Source organism: Mauremys mutica, chromosome 1 (genome assembly GCF_020497125.1).
Source record: "Mauremys mutica isolate MM-2020 ecotype Southern chromosome 1, ASM2049712v1, whole genome shotgun sequence".
NCBI lineage: Eukaryota > Metazoa > Chordata > Testudines > Geoemydidae > Mauremys > Mauremys mutica.
The window spans coordinates 97009878-97023438 of NC_059072.1; the positions used below are offsets into that span (position 1 = coordinate 97009878).

The 13561-nt window shown below is 43.0% G+C and overlaps 1 long non-coding RNA gene across 1 annotated transcript in view; it reads left to right on the forward strand.

Annotated features, from left to right (window-relative positions):
• LOC123371380 overlaps positions 1-11721 on the forward strand; it is a 44474-nt gene extending 32753 nt beyond the window's left edge. Inside the window, exon 3 of the long non-coding RNA XR_006579781.1 lies at positions 11599-11721. This is a non-coding gene — a long non-coding RNA (uncharacterized LOC123371380). The remainder of the gene's footprint in view (positions 1-11598) is intronic.
• The last annotated feature ends 1840 nt before the right edge of the window (positions 11722-13561 follow it).

A 13561-nucleotide genomic window follows, 5' to 3' on the forward strand; every position in this document is an offset into this window, starting at 1 on the left:
GCAAAACACTCAGGTGAGAATGCAAGTGGTTAATAATCATTCTCTCCTTGTAGAAGTTATTGCAGTAGGTGCTTAAGAATCAGTTTTAAAGACCCACCATGTCTCATAAATGGAAAATGAAGGATGTGGAACATTAGTTTTCTCTTTGGCAGGGTCAGCCAAATATTTTTAAAGCTATGACAGTGCTCCTCCCTCGCAGCTCCCCACAGAAAAGGAAAAGATGGTTTAGCCCATGTGTTTTCCACTATTTAGAAATTACTGCTGTCCCTGGGAGGTTTCTGGGCTCGCGCATAAGCTCCTCAGTTACAGCACCTTCCATAGACCTCCCTGAGGTAATGAAACAGGTCTAGTTTCCATGACAGTGATAGAGTTTGTGAAATTAAGCATTAGACACTAGGATTAAATCAGATCTGGGTGGGTTAGCCTACGTGCATACACTCATCTTCAATGCAGTTTCCTTGTGGAGCACTGCATTTCAGGAGACCAAAAAATTAGAACTGTTTCTTTGAGATCCAGCTTCCTAGAGACCGAGGGTGAAATTTCTCAATCTCTCTCTCTCTCTCTCTCTCAGGGTTTTATACTGCTACCCATCACTGTAGTCTCAGAGTGCCTTCCATATATAATTGATAGCAGTAGTGAAGTCCCTAGTGGACTTCATGGAGACTCTGGCACTCCTTCCTTTTTGGAGACAAAGCTCTGCCTGAGGTTTTTTTTTTTTTTTTTGGCAGGGATGGAATTGGTAGAGGTTTGGTAATAAAAGGGGTGTTTGAATTGTAAGCATCATTTATGGTGGAAAGGCTTTCTCAAGGAGAACATCTTTGCAGTGTATCCTAAAATGGTCAGACTTTAGATTCACCTGATCCCCACTGGAAGATTGCTCTCAATCTCTCCTCTCCCCAACTGACAATGTTTTGTCCCAGTCTCTCATGAGCCTTGTCCTGGCCTTTGTGATCTGCTCTGTTCCAGGGGAGCATCAGAGTGGTTCATAGATCAAAATTTGGTCTCTGGCGTAGCTGGGGCTTGATCCATTAATCGCTTTGAAAATTAGTCTGGCATCAGAAGCTGACTGAGAGCCAGAGGAGGGACTTGAGCACTGGGCTGATGTGCTGGCTGCAGCCTGAGCCATGGAGAAGGCAGGCAGTCCATTCTGTACCAGCTGGAGCCTATGCATCATCTTCCCATTCAGTTTCAGACACAATGAATTGCAGTAATCAAGTCTGAAGGTGACAATTCATGGATTGCAGTGGCTAGGTATGGCAAGAAGGGACAAAGTCTCCCAGCAAGCTGGAGGTGAAAGAAGGCGTTTTTGGAGACTGGTGCTACTTGGTCATTGGGGCTTAGCAAGGGGTTACCCAAGACCCTGAGACATTGCACAACCTTGATGAATGGACTTACACCAGCAGAGAATTTGGCCCCAAAACTCTGGCAGGAGGGTCATTATAATAGAAAGCTCTATTGCATCAGTGAAACCCTCTGCCTCATGACTGGCTTGGATTCTGCACACTACAGATGCTCCATCTGTGGCAGTGAATGAAATATAACCTGCAAGGCAGTATGTACTGGAATGGCTCTAAAGGTGGATAAATATGTTGATATGCATAGTCATATAGATGGATATAGTCAGGATATCAGACTCAGCAACATAGGGTGTCATATCATCAAATCTCATCATAAGCTAAGGAAGGTTGGGCATGGATAGCACTTGAATGGCAAGCATTTATATAAACCCCAGCTGTTGCTGATTCAACAAGTGATACTCATCTGAGTAAATACTGAACCAGCCAGTGCACTGGTATGGCGTTGGATAGCAGCATTTGTTGATGGAAATCTGGTATTGCAAATGAAATTCTGACCACTTTTGGTCATTATATGGTAAAGCAAATGTCACCAACAGGCATAATAGTATTGGAACAAAGGATGATGCAATTTAAGTTGAGCAAAGCCTCTTTATTCTACAATCTCTTGTTGCTTCAGCAGCAGAACTTGTGCATTCCTGTAATTAGTTAGCTGTGCATACTTGCACATCCCACATCAAGCTTTAGGGAGCATTTTAAAAAAACAGAAACAATTCAGCCTTAAGCCTGTGAGGTCAAGCAGTCAGATATCAGGGCATTCAAAAAATTAAGGCTTCACCCACAACATTAACCCAGCCCACTTACACATCTTTCCAGATTTAATTCATATAATATAAACTTTTTGTGTATTATTATGTTCATTCTTATATTCCCACAAAACATATAGTGTATCCAGTGCAGCTGAGCTAATGTTGAAGGAAAATCATTAATTTCCAGGCTTCCTTGACTTCAGAGTGCTTGATTTCAAAACCTTCATATTGCATTTCTGCTAGTATATAGCTACAAAAACTAGATTATAGTGAATGCTGCCGATGTAAATCGAATATACAGCGGTGGCTATCTGATGACTGCTGCAATATAGGTGAAGTATTGATAGATGATATGCTGTATAGAGAGATGGAAAAATATACTGAATAATAGAGTTTCATAATGGCATGCGTCAGGTGCGCAAACAGTTCTAAACATGGTTATGAGCTGGATGTGCTGCGCTTTGGTTTCTATGTATTTATTTTATTTGACTAGTTTTTGCTATTTCTAATGTAGACGAGCTGTTCCTTTCTGCCAGTTTGCCAGATCGCTCACGATGAGATATGGAGGGAAGCCTTGGGAGCAAATGGAGGTTTTCCCCTTCACTGGCACTAGGCATAAGCAGACTAAACAATTGCTTAGGGTCTCGGGCATCTCAAGCCCCCCCACCCTATTAATTATTAGTATGTGTTGTGTGTGTGGGGGAGGGAAAATATTCCTGCTTAGGGCCCCCAATGGGCTAGCACTGACACTGCCCTTCAGTCATCCCAGCCTGGGTATAGGGTTGCCAGTTTTGATTGGTTGTATTCCTCGAGGTTTCATCAGATGCAGGGGCGGCTCTAGGCATTTTGCCGCCCCAAGCACAGCAGGCAGGCTGACTTTGGCGGCTTGCCTGCGGAGGGTCCGCTGGTCCTGCGGCTTCGGCGGCAGCCTGCGGGAGGTCCGCCGAAGCCGCAGGACCAGCGGGCCCTCCGCAGGCAAGCCGCCCTCGCGTTTGGCGTGCTGGTGCCTGGAGCTGTCCCTGATCAGATGACTATTCCTAGAGACTCCAGGACAATCTTGGAGGGTTGGCAACATTACCTGGGTACCAAAACCTGGCATTATTGAAATTTGACACAAAGCTCTGTCAATCATGGGGCAGGCTGTCAAGCAAGAGCAAGATGCAAAGTTTTAAAGGCGAATGGAGGAGTGACTTCAGTGGAGTGCTGAAAAAGAAGAATCACCCTGTATTGTATTATTATTTATTCGTATGTCAAAGCCTAGAGGCCCCATCTGAGATTGGGAGCCCCTTTTGCTAGGTAAGATACAGACACGTAGTAAGAGACAGTCCTTGTGCTGAAGCACTTAGACGAGATAGACAATGGAAGTATTATTATCCCCAATTGACAGACAGGGAACTAAGGCACAAAGAGCTAAGTTACTTGCCCAAGGTCACATAAGAAGTCTGTAGCAGAGTCAGGAACAGCTATCCCAAGTCCCAGCCTGTGTCTTATTAGCCTGTGCCTATTGTGGGTATGTGCCTGGAGTACAGGAGTAGGAAAAGTAGGTTAAGGGTGGTGGGGGTGGTGTATGGGGCACTATTTAACTGAAACACCATGCCCAAATAAATCTGTTAGCCTTTAAAGTGCCACCGGACTCCTTGTTTTCATGAAGTGAAATGAGATCAGAAGAGAGAACTGACTGGAGTTATGCCTCTGAGCAGATACTGAATAAAACTACAGTGTAGTTATTAATCTGCTTAGCATCTCACTTTATTTCGATCCAGCACAAGGGTATGTGAAACACATACACTCTTCCCCACCAGCCTCATAAATACTTTCACAATCACAATTCACTCCCTGAGGCAGTCAGACACAGTTGTCTGTACTAATCAGACAAAGCGAGGGAAAAGAGAGAAAAATAAGGAAGGAAAACAAGGTAGAGAAAGAAAAGAGAAAGACCTTTGATCAAAGCCTTCAGGGAATAGGATTTTTTATTATTATCTTACAATTTACCACAGCAATGGGCCTTTCTCAAACAGAAGTTGCCAGCTGGGATGAAACAGGTGTGAAGCTGGTTTGCTTTACGACATGGATTCTTTCCTAATAGGGCCTGAACTCAGGCCACCAAATGCATTTCAATTAGAATCTTAGGTTTATCCCAGAAATGCCAGACAAATCTGTGATCCAGCCAGCAAGGCAAGCCTTCCAGGTAAAGCCTTTTACTGCTGGCTGTGGATCTAAGCTGCTCATGCCAGGCCTCTCTCTCTTTGCTTGGCCAGACATTGCTTTTCTGCTCCTGCAGGGAATGAATTCTGGGCAGGAAGTGTGATTACCACTGGGTTGCTACAGGATGACTTTAAAAAGCAGCACACACACACCCAGCTCCTTCAGAATCTCTCTCTAAGAAACCCAGGATATTTAAACACGTACATTAATATTTTCTTCTGCCAGTCCAGCAAGGAAAAAAACGCTTTTATTATTAGGGCCTGAGTGTAAGCCCATTGACTGGAAAGACTTCTGTTGACTTAACGGGCTTTGGATCAAGCCTTCAGTGAGGTGGATTTCTGGCATCTGAGCCAGACTCTGCCAACTCAACCCACTGAAGAGAAACCTGCTAGCAACTTTGCTTCTCCTAAACATCCGGTGTCCAGAGCAAGACCATTGCCTCTGCTGTTCCAGCAAACAGGACGCCAAGGAAAATGAGTGCCCCAGCAGAAACAGAAACAGATGTAGGTTTGAGGCAGTGGTTATTCAGAGTCCAGATATTAGGAAAATAGCATCTGAGTTTAATTATACTACATTATACTACACATGGTGGAATGAAAGTTCTTTCAGCAGAATTCCACCCTCAAAATAGTCTCCCCAGAGAGCAGATGGCCTCACACTCAGCCAATGAAACTCCAAGTCTGGAATGTGACAGCCTCAAACCAAATTCTCATTAGTTGATCTGACCTTAGAGAGCATGATATTGCTTCTAGCAGTTTCTGAAAAGGGCTTTCTCCCAATTTAACCCTTTTATAATAAAGTAACAATGAAAATAATCAGAGACATTAGTCATGCTGTACCGTGTACTTACCTTCCACCAGAAGACATCAGAGCACTTTCTGAATATAATTATGTATTATCCTCATTTTACAAAGGGAGTAACTAAGAGGGTAAGTGGCTTACGCAAAGTCACAGAGCAAATCATTGGCCGAGCTGGAATTAGAACCAAGTTATCTTGTCTCCCAGTTTTGCACATGTGCCATAATTAGTTAATTATTATTATGGTAATGCTTAGAGTCCCTGACTGAAATTTGTGCAAGATGTTTTGCAAATGCATAGTGAGAGAGAGCCCTGAAAAACATACAGTCTATTAGAAAAGACAGACAAAGGATATGTTCTTATTCCTATTTCACCGGTGGGAAACTGAGGCACACAGAGATTTATGGCCAGAATTTTCAGAAGGGCTCAGCACCCATAATTGAGGCCAGATTTTCAAAAGAGCTTAGACTCCTATTTAGGCACCAAAATAAGTGGGCGGATTTTCAAACAAGGGCAGCACATTGAGTTTAGAGAAGGTGGATACCACACAACTATTCAAGAGACTCGGACTGGGGAATAAGAAGCTAAGAAAGGGCTAGACACTAAGAGAAGAAAAGTCCTAATGCAGCGTGTCGTTCCTAATGTGTGCAATGGAATCTCAAAGGCAGCAACGGCTGCTGCATCTCTGTGAATGGATACAAAAGAAATTAGAGGGGAGAAATATTCCAAATTTCAAACACCAGCTAGGTATGTAGATGGACTGCAAAACATTCTCTTATCACAGAATGTTACTACAGTATACTACACTGCAGCGCCAATAACAGTTTATGAGGATTTCTCCAATCTAGTAAACCTGAACCTGATTTAGTGCAGTGCAGGGCAACAGGGAGTGGAAAAGTAGGATCATTAACTGGTCTATCCTTCCCTGGTGGATTAACAGATACCAATTGCCACAAATCCTTCTGCTACATAGTTCAAAATGAGCTTTTTCCAGTACAGCTGGAGCCTGTAAATTATCAGTCTACCCACAGCATTCATCATTAGTTTGTGGCTGAAGTTACATTAACACACCATGGTAGGCTACCACAGGCCAGCATTTTTCTCAAAATTCAGCTACTGGTTTTCCAAGGTCTCCAACAACAGTATCAAATTAGGTCAAACAAGCCAACCCCCCTACCCCCCAAAACCCCCTCAACATTATTATATCTGTTTGATGTTTATTAATCTGAAGGACTTTTTTATCTGGACTGGGTTTGCAGTGTGATAGATAACCATCGCATGGTCAGGAAAAAGATGCCATTAGAAATGCCAGCCCCATCTCTCAACTTTCAGGGAGAGGGAGGGATGCCAGGGTGAGTTGAATCAAAGCTGTGTAGAGAGGGACCTTCATTCACCCCTGCTGGTGCAGGAAGTTTCAGACTGTCACCCTCCCACCCCACGCCAACAAGGACCAGCATGCCTAAGAAGGAGCCAATGTGAGAGGAAGGCTGTTCCAGTTGTTAGTGCACTAACCTAGGTCTTGAGAAACCCAAGCTCAATTCTCTGTTCTGCCACAGACTTCCTATTTACTTAACTTCTCTGTGCCTCAGTTTCCCTGATATAGACTAGGGATAATAGCCCTTGTCTACCTCAGAGGGGTGTTCTAAGGCAAAATAAGAACATAAGTATGGCCCATACTGAGTCAGACCAATGGTCCCTCTAATCCATAATCCTTTCTTCTGACAGTGGCCAGTGCCAGATGCTTCAAAAGGACAGGGCAATCATCAAGTAATCCATCACCGGTCTTCCAGTCCCAGTTTCTGGCCGTCTGAGCATGGGGTTGCATCCCTGACCAATCTTGACTAATAGTCATTTGTGAATCTACCTTATCTAATTCTTTTTTGAACTCTGTTATAATTTTGGCCTTCATAACATCTCCTGGCAATGAGTTCCACAAGTTGGCTGTGCGTTGTGTGAAGAAGTACTTCTTTTTATTCGTTTAAAACCTGCTGCCTATTAACTTCATCCAGTGACCCCTGGTTCTTGTGTTATGTGAAGAAGTAAATTACCCTTCTTTATTCACTGTTAATCCACCAGGGAAGGATAATTTTCTGTCCTTGCTTCTAATCTCTCTGGGTGCCATTTTATTATTTGTCCTCGCTAGTGTTTGAAGCTCCTCCCAATTCAGTATTGAACGTGAATTTCATTAATATGCTATTTACTTTGTCTTCTAGATCAATTAATGAAGGTGATAAATGAGAGAGGATATAAAACCAATCCCTGTAGCACCCCAGGAGCTACCCCCCACTCAAATTAAAACACTGCTATTTATCATTACCGTTTGCTAATGTTCTTTCAGCCAATTTGTAGACCCTGTGGCAGTACTCCTACTGAAATCATTTGAATAAGTTTCTGTGAGACATGGTATCAAATGCTTTACAAAAATCCAAATGTAATACACCTACTGACTTCATCCCCTATTTTCATTACTTTTTAAATTAAGTCTGTTTGTGAAGATTTATCTTGTATTATTTGTGCTATGGTAATATCTGATGGTCCCAACTGGGACTGGGGCTCCATTGTGCTGTCTATTGCTAAAGATTCTGTTATCGCCAGCTGTGTAGTGTTTTTTTTTTCATTTTGTATTTGCTTTATTTTCCCTCAAAGTATAGAATTTAGATTTATGCAACAGTGATTGCCAGGATCACTGGCAATTCCTTTTAGAAAATTGGTATATTTTCTACACTTCATATATTTGCTGTTTCTCTCTCTCCCCTCCCCCCTTTTAATTACAAGGCATATTTGCATGAAAAAGGTGCTCTCTTTCTCAAGTGTACATCTGCTCCCATTGTTTATTCTCAACTGGAGTCCTTATCATGTATAATCTTCTGTCTGTGAGTTCTCTTGATTGCATGGAGATCTTTGTGATGATACATGTGGAGGATTAAGTGGAGAATGAGCAGCAGGAAGCTCTCGAGAAACTCAGATGCTCCATGCAGGAGAACAACAGAGGTTTTTGTGGAACTTCCTGGCAAAAGCTCATTAATTTCAAACCAAAATGAAAATTGTACTAATTTCAAATCAAAAGAAAGATAATAGGACTTTTCTGAGGCTGCAGTGAGTTTGACTCCTTCGTAAGCAGAGTGCCAGCAAGAGAGTCTGTCTTCTTCACATATGCACAACGTGCCGCAGGTGTCATGTGACCAGGATTCATCACCGAATTCGGTCAGAGAGTCTATGTGGACCTTCAACTGTGGGCCCAACCAGTGATTCAAAGCTTATGACTTTGGGGCAGGCAAAAGATAGGGGGAGGTTTTACATTGCAACTCTGGGAAAGAGGATGTTAGGAAGCCTAAAGAGAAGGTATTTTTCTGAGATTAGGCCTTTGAAACCTACAAGGGATTTGATAGGCTATATCAACTATCAAACAGCAAGATCACCCTACTCCTGCCATTCCCCATGAGAAAACCAGAAAAGGAGAGAAAACGCCTCAAGTTTCCCACAGATTATTCCACCAGGGGACGGGTCGGGGAAGAAGCAGACTCCAGGCCCTGAGGATACCTTGGGATCTCCCAGAGACAATTGACCCCATTGTTTCACACAGGTGGGAACACTCATCTTGGGAGTACCTCTGCCTGCCCAGTCCCTGCCCACAATGAGATGGCTGACGTAGTAGTTTCTTACACAGCTCTGCCAATGACCAGTTCCACTTCTGGGCCTGCTCTGGAGTAGACTGATGATTGTGTGGATAGTCTGTAGCAGAGTGAAGGAAGGCCCTAAATTCAACTCTGTGCCCCCACAACTCTGGTCAGAACCCTGTGGATTTTGGTGAAAATCAGAAAACTGGAAACATTTGATTTTTCTGGAACTCAGGCTTTTCCAGCTTTCTGATTTTCACCAAAAGTCATAGGATCTGACCAGAGTGGATGGGGCGGGAGATCCAGCCATAATGGGAGTGCTAGGACCCAGCTGGGTGTACAGCTCAGCCTACATAAGCAACAAAGCGTGTGACCCTCGAATAGGGTATGTCTTCACTGCAGAGTTAAGTGGAGTTACTCCTCTCGAGTTAGCCTAGGCAGAATGAGAGCAGCCAAATTGTGAAATAACATTTGAGTGCTGTCTCCACACTGGCACTGCACTCATTCGTGTGGTGCTAAGACTTCTGAGGGCACACAGAATCATAGAAGATTAGGGTAGGAAGAGACCTCAGGAGGTCATCTAGTCCAACCCCCTGCTCAAAGCAGGACCAACACCAACTGCATCATCCCAGCCAGAGCTTTGTCAAGCCGGGCCTTAAAAACCTCTAAGGAAGGAGATTCCCCCACCTCCCTAGGTAACCCATTCCAGTGCTTCACCACCCTCCAAATTAAATTGTTTTTCGTAATATCCAAACATGCCATGAGTCATTCTGCTGCAGTAAGCTGACTCAATGAATTCTTTCACATTGCATTTGGGAGAGCCTGTCTATCTTCTTTGGGCATATGAGGGAATTGTGGGAAGTCATTGGAGGACCAGCAGCTAGAGCTGGGTGAATAACAGATTTTTCGGTTAGCTGGCAATTCTGACAAAAAAATGTTGTTTTGGCTTGAATTAAACATTTTGTTTGATCTAAAACAACATTTTTGTTTAGATTTTGAATGTTCAGCATTTCTGAAATTTTAAGAAAATAATTTTGAAGGAAATTTCTAAACAAAAGTCATTTCAAATAAAAAACTCAAAAAGTTTCATGTAGAAGATGTCAAAACAAAATGTTTAGATTTTTTGGATTATTTTGGTGGTGTTTTGTTTTCTCTGGCACAAAAGTTGGCGAAACCAACATGAATTTGCAAAACATGATCAGCTGTTTAGTGGCGTGCAGGAGGCGCTTGGAGGGAGAGGGTGGAATGGGGGCGCGAAGAGGCGGGGCAGGGCCTTGGGGGAAGGGGTGGAGTGGGTGCAGGGCATAGGGCAGAGCGGGGGTAGATCAACCTTGGGGAAAGTGGAATGTTGGCACATATATATGCAACCCCATGCTCTGGGTAGCTCTGGCCTCTGATTGCCAGAAGCTGGGACTGGATGACAGGGGATGGATCACTTGATAATTTCCCTGTTCTATTCATTGCTTCTGAAGCATCTGGCACCAGCCACTGTCTGAAGACAGGATACTGGGATAGATGAAGCATTGGTCTGACCCAGTATGGCCATTTTTATGTTACCCAAAGGTTCAAGGCCAGTTTGCCACTGCCACTCCCTAAACCATGTATCATTTAGCAGTCAATACTTCCATTCAAAGCAGCTAAGTAACAATGATTTGGAATTGCTTTAATGAAGTTTACTAGTTCATAATGGTGTGCTGTATGTGTGTTTGAATGTAACAGAAGCAGAAAGAGACTAAACACTAATGCAGACAGTAAAATCAAAACACAGACACTTCCCGTTGAGATGAAGAACAAAAAAGATAGCTTTAGAAAACTAGCACGTGTTGAGGCTTTGACTGCCGCAGCAGCGGTCATTCTGCCAACAAGAACCTGACTGCGGGAGAAAAAAAATCTCCTAAGCCAACATATTACTGAGCCCATTTCAGAATGATATTTTTTCCCCTAAAGGGTCAACTTTTATCATCTGTCCCATTTTGTCTCAGTCTGTGCTGATTTTATACTCTCAGCTATGGCCAATATTTTCCCCATCAGGAATATCCAGGCCAGATGTTCTGGTCATTGCATCTGAAATGGAGGCAAAGGAGGTCAAATTTGGTCTCTAGCACAATTTAGAGCAGCCCCAAGGCTGCTCTAAATGGTACCAGTTTGTGATGACCCCCTCAAACCATTATACTGACAAGGCTTGCCAAAGCTCAATGGATCTCATCATGCCAAGAACTCAACTGCTGAGTCCAGCAAACCTAAATCCACTGGCTGGATTTACAGTAGATTAAGATTTCAATTAATGCTGGCACAAGATATGACTGGTGATTTTTTGGTTCCTTGACTGAATCCCAACCTTGCTGTATGACCCCTGCACCCAAAAACCTGGCTTGCTATAGAGGAGCCACAGCTAACTGGAATCTTTAGCTCCAGCTGAACTTAACCTTTTAAAATCTTGGCATTTGTGGGTAATCTCTTCAAGATCATATAAAATAGCTTGGAGTGAAGGAGCTGGAGTGCCTAGCTGACAGAAAAGGGATTCTAGGCTATGCAGTCAGGAGACTGCAAGCTACACGAGCCAGCTCTTCTTAGATAAGACATTTAAACGACCACTTTATAGGCACAAGAAGACACCCCAGGGCTCAATTCTCCTGCCGCAGGATACAAATAATAGCTGTTGAAGCCAGTGGGATTTACTTCTATCCTGAGGCAGGAGAATAGGGCTCCAAGGTGCATGGTTAAAGTGTCACATGTAGACGGTGTATGTGCTGAAGGAACTTGGTTCCAAACTGGTCAGAATACCCTCCAGGCATGCATGAATCACTAACCCTGCACAGTTCTGCACCTGTCATTGCTTGCTTATTCCCTTTCATCTCCTTCTTCCATGCCCAGCTCTGTGCCTACCTTCTTACATATGGGATATTCAACTGCTCTAGAGATACCAGGATCCTACCTCCTCCTCATTCCAATCGCCCTCAGATTCACTTCTACTGTGATGGCTGCAAATACGAACCCTCAGTTTAATGCCTTTTCTGTCCCTCCTTTATACTAGAGGAGAAGAATTGAGGAAACCAACGCTTCCCAGGGCAGACTGTATTTATGTATGTATCATATATAAGACTGGGCACATTGTTCATGCTTCATAAATCAAATAAAAGTCATAAAAACCATAATAAAATAATAATAAATAGTAACAATGCCATGAAAATAAGTGTGTGCTCTCTTCTCCATTATGTATTTGAGAGGTGACCCTCCTACTTCTCATTCCCATTACCGGATAGGGGTCTGGGAGCTAAAATTGCTTTCCATTTCCACTGGGAGCTGGCCTGGAAGAGGCCACTACTCCCTGCTTCTCATATGGGTAATATGAGTCTTAAGTCAAGACGCAAGCCTGCTCCTCATCTCTTCAATGTTGTACCACCCCCATGTGACCATCCAGTAATAAGGACACTGAAATAAATAGCATGCTTCAATTAATAAAAATTACTTGCCCTCCACATTATTCATTTAAGTGTTCCCCAAATGTGTATGAAAATGCCTGACAAGCTTCTGAGAGGATGCATGTAGCCTGTTAATTTATATAACTAAAGCCTTTTCAGTAACTGAGAGAGGAAGGACTGTTACCTCCATCCTTACATGACACAACTTTTAATGAGATCATTATGGAGAGAACACTTGAGTAAAACACTAAGGTCACAGGTCCAAAGGTATCTGAGCCAGAGGAGTGAAGGCTACGAATAAGAACTGTGTATTTAATATACTGTAATTATAACTGCAAATTGTACCTCAGCCCAAGGCTTTACAGCAAAGCTGTAAAAAAATAAAATCAATTTTAATCTTTAAGGGCACTTTGCTACATTATTCTTCTTCAAGGCTAAACTCCACCAGGTCAGTCCAGGTAGGAGTTGAAAATATAAGCCTTATCTTCCCTTATAAATATCATTTTCCATATCACAGACTAGATCTCTACCAAACACATTATGCTGTTCCTCTGGGGAGCTTATCAACAGGCTTGGGTGAATATTTTAGTAACACAACGGGATCCGGAGAGAGGGTTTGTCTGATAAATAAGGATGAAAAATACCAAGTAACACCACAGATCGTGGGCTAGATTTTCAGCTAGTGTCGTAATGCCATTGACTTCACTATAGCTGTGTACATTTACGCAAGCTGAGGATCTTGCGATTGGGGTTTTTGTTTTATCTGAAACTTTTTCTTGGCATATTTGCCTTTTGGACCCTGATTCAGGGAAGCATCCCTATTCACATGCTCAAAGTTAAGCATGTAAAGGAGGCTGGGTAGCCATCTGTCTTGGATGGTTTAGACCCAACAAATCCTGCATCTTGGCAGGAGGTTAAACTAGATGACCCTTGCAGTCCCTTCTAACCCTACAGTTCTATGATTCTATGCACTTGTTCCCAGGAACCCATCCTCTCCTCATTCTCAGCCTTCTTAAGGACTCTCTTCTAGTGTGATGGTTGCAAACACAAACTCACAGTCAAATGCCTTCTCTGTCTCTGCTTTACATAGGGGAAGTGAGAGGTGTGTCTTTTTATGTGCTTACATGATTTGTGTGACATTTGGCCACGTGCTTCAAGTTAAGCACATGCTTAAGTGTTTTCCTGTATCAAAGTCTCTGTGACTGGGTCCATATGATTTGAAAGTGGAAATGCTGTTATGACTCAAGTGTGGCCTATACGTCACCTCTTTTCTTCTCCTATGTCCATCTTTCTCCTTTCCTCCATTAAAAAGAAATGATGGATCCCAAAGGTAGCAAGACCATCCTTCAGCACGGCTGGTAATAATACGTAGTAGATGAGACCCGAGCAAAAACCTTCCAAAAAAGCACAGTGAT